Consider the following 7,228-nt stretch of genomic DNA (forward strand, 5'->3'; position numbering starts at 1 on the left):
TGTGATCAATGCTGTATTACAGCGGATAGAGAAGATTATAACAACCAGCCATAGAGATTTCCGGAGAAACTAAGAAATATCTCTTTCATTTCTTTCAGCTTCTTCAGTGTTTGAGCCTTGTAATCATATCACTACCCCACTAATCAGCCTCAAAAATATAAAGAAAACTCGATTTGTTTGCTCTATAGCTTTAAATAATACTGAAGAGAAAAATGTTGCAGAGAGACTGCACGTTATTTAATTTTTTTGTCTTTGTAATCAAGCAAAAGTTGAGGTTTTCTGGGGAGTAAACATATTTTCACAAATCCATTTGGGATTTGAGAAGGTGGTCCTTTAGGAAATTTTCCTGAAGGAAATTTTAAAACAGGTTTAAATTATTGACAGATATCTAACTCTCTTTGGCCCAGGGACAGTACTTAACAAGCAGTATGATGCAGCCCACTCCAAATTCTACTGTCATTATAACCTATGGTTTTAACTTGCCTCACCCTGCCCTGCCCCACCTTGCCTCACCTGAGCAATACTGGAAGGTCTGGGCTGTGTGATGTGAATAAGTCATAGGCTGGGGATGCATGCTTATTGCTCTGCTTAGTAGAACTACAGTATCATAAAGGAAACCTCCCTCATGTTGAGCATTCCCAGGGAAATCTGTCCTTGTTCTTATTAAGCCAAGTGACCTTACTGAATTTACAGTTGTTTTTAAAATACATATAAAACGGGGTGGGGTGTTTTTCAAGTTTGTAAATTGAGTAGAAAAGTAATGTCCAAGCATCTTAAAAACTTACCTCAAATGCAAAAGTAGGGATACCTCTGATTACTGCCATGGGACAACTGGCAGATCCCATTTTCTGTTGCCAGTAATCTCCCTCTTAATTTATATTGCTGCTCCTTCTGTCTTTCCAGAATGTCCTTCATGTCACCAAAAACAAAAAAAAAACAAAACACAAAACAAAAACAAAAACAAACAACAACAACAAAAAAACAAACAAAAAAACCAAAACAAAACAAAAAACCCACCCACACCAAAACACCATAACCCCCACCCCCCAAAAAAAAAACAACACAAAAAAACCCACAAAAAAGAAACCGCAGAAAAACAAGACTTGATAAACACAGAGATCTCAGCCATTTTTGCATGCTCACACACAACCCCAACATCTTCATTGCCAGACTGACAATGTCAGTTTTCTGACGTAAAGAATGAGGTTTCATGTTACACCCAAAGCAAAGTGACTGTGGCTGCTGCCTGCGCAGAGCCCTTTAACTGATCCTTCCCTTTCCTCCCCCACCAGCCAGCTCTGGCTGCTTCCCTGGAGGCAGCTCCAGGGATGGTGCAGCTGAGCAGAGTGGCTCAGAGCTCATGCAGTGAGAGCTCATCCACCAAGCAAGCACAGTAATAAAAAAAGAAGCATTTTAGTCTTGGATCCAGCTGATTTCTGACCACACCAAGGCCTGACTCATAGGAAGCAACAGGGCTGTCACTGTAGCAGATATATGCAGTTGTCCAAACTTCATTGTAACCTGAAACTTCTCCTGAAGATACCAGATGATGTTTTAAGCAGGCACATCTGGGTTCAGCTCCTGCTGTTGGGAAGGTTTGTCTTAGGTGTGGCAGAACAGCTAGCAGAGAAATTAACCCTCCAACAGAAGACATGGTTTACTGTTCTTTGAGCAGCACTGAGCCAACCACATCAAAACCTGTTTAAACAGGACAGAGGCTTTTGTGCTTTGTATTGTGCAACTCGTGCAGCCTTGCAGAAGTTTATCTTACAACCCACCAGTTGTGAGGTAGAATTAATCTTACAGCATCAGGCTGAAAAGGTCAATTCCTCCCCTCTTTGTGAAATGCTGGTAAACACAGAAGAGATTTAATATCCACAAGGCTAACAAAAGCTTTAGGAGGAAAAAAACCTACCAAACACAAACAAATGGAATACCTTGGCTAATAGAAATTTTGACAAATTTGGTAAATAAGAATTCTGTTCCAGTCACACACCAATGATATTCCACTACCCTGCTTGCTTCAAACAAACAGTAAGGGTGCTATTGGAATGGTTTGTACCACAGGATTGCCTAGGGGCTAGTTAGCTAATGCCAAAAAGCACTATGTGCATGCTCATACTTCCACAGGATCTATGAAAAGACAATCACAGATCCAGAAAAGCCATGGGAACACACAGCAAATGGGGGGAAAGGGGTGAAAACAAGGGTGCAGAGCAATGACAGGATGATTTGTACTAGTGAGGTGAGCAGTCCGTCACTTCAGCTCAGCAGGGCTGTCATTTTACCTGTACATCAGTGCACAGGAGGCTGTGTCCTGAGTCCTGGGATTGCAGAGGACCTATAGTAGTAGGGTCTCACGGTGTGTGGGTCCATCCAGATGGATGATGGATGACTCAGTGCTTCAGGTATGGCTTCTTTTTCTCCTTGGCCCAAGGGAGAGCAATGTTTTAAATGCTTTAAATGCAAATATGTGAGATCCTGGTGGTCTGGTTGGGAAGTATGACATGATGGCAACTTTACAAATCTGTGGTGTCCCAGCTGCCATAGATGCGGCTCTTCTGCTGTGCTAAACACATAGTTTTAGCAGTATATGGGTTTTGATGGACAGGACAGCTCCTTCCACATATGGGTGAGCCAAGGTCCAAGACAAGAAAGTTTGCACCAGATCTGTACGACCTGTCACAAGATCTAACAACCAATATGGACAAGGCCATGTACTGGACAGGGAAAGCCTAGAAGGCCAAGTGAGAAAGTTTGCATTTGATGCAGCAGAAAAGGAGACAAAAAGACAAGTACAGAAAACTCCTGAGGCCTAAATAGAAAATTGAGACTATGACACTCTATGTTAGAATATATTGTAATGGAGCAAGTCGAATTTGTCTTTAACCTCCTAAAGCAGGTGTCCTGGGATAAATGAATCACATGCACCCAACAGTTCTGGCAGTCTTGAGTGCTAAAGGACAAAGTGAAAAGGAGTGATAGTGTCAGCTCAATAAATCCTAAAAGACAAGAGATATTTGCAGCATTTAATGTATAAAAAAGGGGGAAATGGCATTTGTTGGGCTGGCAGGGAGAAGGAAACAGCTGCTAGGATACTAGAGGACAAGGGCTTGCACACATTTTTTATTTCTGTGAACGGAAATGAAAGAAGGAAAAGAGCTTAAGGGAAAAGAGAGTGAGCTTTCAAAGTTATTCTGTGACCTTAGCTTCCCTGACAAGTTTTTCTTTCTGTATCTGATTTAGATTATAAAGTCCCTAGGGCAGCAATAGTCTTTAATTTGAGTCTTCTTCAGTACTGGCTAAATCATGACGCTTAATGAGCAAATAAAGTGTTGATAAATTCATATGAAGGTTGCCTTCCTGGAGTCTGGCACTTAATACAAGACACCCAGTTAGGACTGAAGTAAAAACATTTGTACTGAACCTGAGTACAGGATCAGCTTTAAGGGAAGAGCATGAGAGTCCTTTCACTGCCTTCGAATGAGGGAGGTTCTGGTTCATGTTGCAAACAATTCTTTGAAATTAAGAGTGTGCAACTGGGTACTGTGCATACAGGTACATTTCTGCATATTGCATATGGTAATTTCCCACCAGACAAACTACAGACCCAGTCAGGCAATCTGCTGTGTCTTGATGAACCGCAGGGTTCCACGTAGGTGCAGAAGCCGGCCATGCAAAGCAGCTTGCTGGATTATGGCATAATTCATTGCTGTGGTACAGCTTACTCACTCTAAAGGGCTTTATTCACAGCAGGGATGAGTGAGGTGCCGGGAGGCACAAGCCAAGTTGAAATAGATTTGTCAGGCTTATTTCATGCTTTGTTGTAGTGGATACATTTTGGACAGCTTGTGAAAATGATGTTATTCTTAAGATTTAGATTACAGTACTGCTTGGAAACTAATAAAAAAATGGAGATTCTGCTGCAAAGGTTGGGTCCTAAATTTTGTGAAAACACCAACAGTCTGCAATCCCAACCATCTGCAAGCTAAAGAATGGCAAAGATTTATGCACCATTTGGTTTGCCAACTTCAGCAGGCTCTGGGATATTTAGAAGAATATGGACGCTGATAAACAGACTCAAATGGCTTTTGATATGTTTCCTTTCTTATCCTCTTCTGTTTACAATAGTAAGTGCCATCCTTTGTTTTCTGCTTTAGCCCTTAAGAATTTAGGCTAATTTTTTTTTGTTTTGAGTTGTTAAAGGAAAGGTAGACTTGGAGGTGTAGCATATTTAACTCAGGACAAAGTTAAAAAATGCTGCTATGGCCATATTACCCCATCTAACCAAAACAAACAATCTGGAAAAAATTGCCAGATCAACACATTAACCAATGGAAAAAAATTCATTTTGCTGATAAAAATGGCATTCCCAATAGAGGCTTTTGTCACTGGAATTATACAAATAAATAAAATAAAACTACTATTCTTACCTGTGCTCTAATGTATCTAAAGTCTACTCTTAGTAAAGTCCTAGTGAATTAATTCAGGGATTGCACAAAAGGGACACTGTGACAGTAAGTTTTTTGTTGGCCATTTGGCTAAGAATCTGGTAGATGAGACTTCTTTCAGGTGAAAGCTGAGGGAGCCCTGCGGAGAAGAAGCGGGGGTGGAAGGCAGAATAAGGCAGAGAGGAAGAGCCAGCCATGGTGTGAAAAGCTTTGAAACAGTGTAAATGGATTTCAACTGCTAGCTAAGAAAGCAGGCTTAAAAAATGTCTGTCACAGAAACAACTTCCGCTTGTCTCCTCCCTCCCCCTGCTCCAAGAAATGAGAATGATATACATAGTTAGACATAAATAGATAAATATATATGGGGAGAGACATAAAACTGGGAGTAGTGGTTGAGGGAAATGTTAAGACACACCATATCACAATGTTATTCGGTTAACGAGAAACAAGCAGTAGCAAAAACAATTAAAAAATACCATGATACCATATGGAATTTTCCACATTCAGTTGCATTTGAAAGCTTTGTAAAAGAAACTTTAAATACAACTGCATTCTCCTCACCTCAAAATAGTGCCCTTTTTTTGGCAGACAAAATCGATATTTAACAGCCCTCCCAGTTTTACATGTTTTAATCCACAGATGTCTACCAAAGGCATTAGAATCTTATAATCCCAGTATAAGAGATAGCACAAGGTGATTTTGAACTGTAGACGGGCAAGCAGAGATACTGCTTGAAGTACTGTGGCATTTTAAGAGTGACATCAGGAAGAGAAAGCAGCTCCCAGTCCTATGGATATAATAGCCATTTTCCACTCAGGGTAAATAAGGAATCAATGAGTTGCCCACTTTTTAGTGTCAGCTGAAAGAATGCAAAACATCTGCCCAAGGACACAGACAGATCTAAATAACATAGGTCATCTCTTCCTGGGGGAGGAGTGTCTGATATCCAGTATATGATGGGGTAGGGCACTGAAGGAAATGAAGCCTTGTAGGTGATAGAAAAGGGGCAGAAACCTGAAACCTGAGACAGAATGAGAAAGTCATACAGATATAAACTGAGATTCACCTACTTGCCTGAGAAAAAAAATGACACTGTGGTTTTGTGAGAGGTAATGGGCTGGTTTAATACAGTTATCTATACAGAAGTGAGGAGACCTTTGTCCTCGCTTCCCCCCTTCTCCTCGCCTTGGCCTCATAGGCTCACTGTTGATACTGGTGCTGGTCTTTATATCTCTCTGGATTGACATAACTCACCAACCAAGCAAAAAGCTAACCCAGAAAAACTTAGATATGCAGGGGCCATATATGTAGCACAGGCAATGGGTGAAACTGCCGGTGGGAGGAGGAGAGTATGAAGAATGACAGGGAAGATTAAGGACAAGAGGAGGAAGAAGGTGAGACAAGATTTCCTTCTGGAGGAATGGAGCCATCCTATCAGCTTAGCTGCTTGTGAAACCACAGCCTGAAAGCAAGCACATAGAAGCAAAGCAAAGTACCTCGTGCTTTATCCTTTGCCTGGACACTAATAGAAGTAGTCCTAATATCCTAAATTGTCACTAAGAGAAAGGTCAAAAGTGGCAACACGTAAGTGTGCTGCTCTAATTCAGCTGCAGTAAGCTGCCATGGTTTGTAAACATGATTCATGAAGCAGACAGAGCATATTTGATCTGGAAAGATAAGAGTGTATGCTGCCCGGGGAAAGAGTTAGATGTACTTTGACACAGATAATAAGATGCCATGCCTTAGCCTTGACTGTCTTTTGCATACCCATCTCTCTGTGAGGAATATCTGAAGATGTCATTAAGGAGAACAAAGCAAAGCAAAACTCTGAACTGCAGCCTTTGCATGCTAAATATTGTCCTGAATACACAGTGTGCCTGCACAGATTCCCTTTGAAATGGGAACAGAGGTGTCACCTGGTGCTTTTCTTAATCTGGGAGTGAGACAATAAAGTTCCATTTATTTAAAAAAAAAATTAAAATCCATAGTAGTAGTCTGGGAAAGTGTAGCTTATGATAGTTTTATTAAAGTACTTTATTGTTTTCATGTAGGATGCTCAAATACTTTCAATGAAAGTTCCTATTAAAGTAAAACCTCCAAGGTCATACCAAATATGGTTGGAAAGTGCCTAGAGAAATCTCTGTGTTTTGTCTTCCTCAGCTCCCATAACTTTTTATACTTCAGTGAAATATCTGCAAATGATTCAGTTAACCTCTCTTGAATTTTAAGGCAGTTAGACCAAATTTTGGAATACCTGGGGCAATTTGCAGTCTTGGGTGCAAGCCATATCATCAGCTGTTTTATCTTGAGATCATGTAAAATTACCATGGTTTGCTTTCTGGATTTTGTATCTTAAAAAAAAAAAAAATTAAATGATCCATAGTTCTTTAAATACTTTAGGATGATAGCATGATGCAGGTTAAGTTTGCTTTTCTGTCAGCCATTTTATGTCAACAATTTTAAAGGACACAGATGACCAGGCACACAGCATAAGGACAATTCAGTCCTGGTGCCATCTAATGCTCTGGGAGAAAGACCAGATTTTGCCGAAGTCAGCAGCAGAGCACCCGCTGAATTCAAGGACTGCATTTTGCTTGCCAGGTATCTCACTAAGAGCGACAGAAACATTACTCTGCCAAGCTCGTGCCAGGAAATCAGCTGTACCCAGGTGAGTCACCAAAATGAAATCCTTGTCAGAGCAGCCTACAATCATCCCCACAATGTAAATTCGCATAGGCATATCACATAATTTCACTGTAGAGCACCCAATTAGGATG

Source organism: Myiozetetes cayanensis, unplaced genomic scaffold (genome assembly GCF_022539395.1).
Source record: "Myiozetetes cayanensis isolate MyiCay16 unplaced genomic scaffold, myiCay2020 scf5-8, whole genome shotgun sequence".
NCBI classification, from domain to species: Eukaryota; Metazoa; Chordata; class Aves; order Passeriformes; family Tyrannidae; genus Myiozetetes; species Myiozetetes cayanensis.